We start from the raw sequence: 990 nt of genomic DNA, 5'->3' as shown, positions 1-990 counted from the left end.
CAAAAGTAGAAAATTCGAACTTATCAAAGAGGATGGAGTTCGAATTTTGCATCAAGGAATAGTGTTAGTCCATAAATAGAAGGATGTGAGAAGAAGGGAAGTAGTTTTTCGAAAATTAGGTAAAAGGTTTTGAAAACATTTTGAAAAACTTTAATTAATTTTCGAAAACCAAGAGTGAGAAAGAGGTAAAGTGATTTTTGAAAAAAAAGAATTTGAAATTAGAAATCAAAGAGATTTGATTGAAAGCTATTTTGAAAAAGATGTGGTTAAGAAGATATGATTGATTTTAAAAAGATGTGATTGAGAAGATATGATTTGAAAAACATTTTAAAAAAAAGATTTGATTTTGAAAATTAATGACTTGACTAACAAGAAAAGATATGATTCAAACATTAAACCTTTCTCAACAGAAAAGGCAACATACTTGAAATGTTGAATCAAATCATTAATTGATAGCAAGTATCTTTGAAAAGGGAAAGAAATTGATTTTGAAAAAGATTTGATTGAAAAGATTTGATTTGAAAAAGATTTGATTATGAAAAACTTTGAAAACTTAAAAAAAAAAATTTGCATTGAAAACAGAATCTTCCCTCTTGTGCCATCCTGGCGTTAAACGCCCAGAATGGTGCACATTCTGGCGTTTAACGCCCAAAATGCTACCCTTTTGGGCGTTAAACGCCCAGCCAGGCACCTTGGCTGGCGTTTAAACGCCAGTCTGTCCTTCTTCACTGGGCGTTTTGAACGCCCAGCTTTTTCTGTGCAATCCCTCTGCAGTATGTTCTGAATCTTCAATTCTCTGTATTATTGACTTGAGAAGACACAAATTAAAAATATTTTTGGATTTTTAATAATGAAGAATAATCAAAATGCAACTAAAATCGAAAGAACAATACATGCAAGACACCAAACTTAGCAGTTTGTATACTGCTGACACTAATGAGAATGCATATGAGACACATAAACACTCAAGTCAAGAGAATTCAAAGATCA

Source organism: Arachis duranensis, chromosome 3 (assembly GCF_000817695.3).
Source record: "Arachis duranensis cultivar V14167 chromosome 3, aradu.V14167.gnm2.J7QH, whole genome shotgun sequence".
Taxonomy (NCBI): Eukaryota; Viridiplantae; Streptophyta; class Magnoliopsida; order Fabales; family Fabaceae; genus Arachis; species Arachis duranensis.
The sequence above is the reverse complement of the archived record's forward strand: the minus strand, read 5'-3'. Positions refer to the sequence as shown.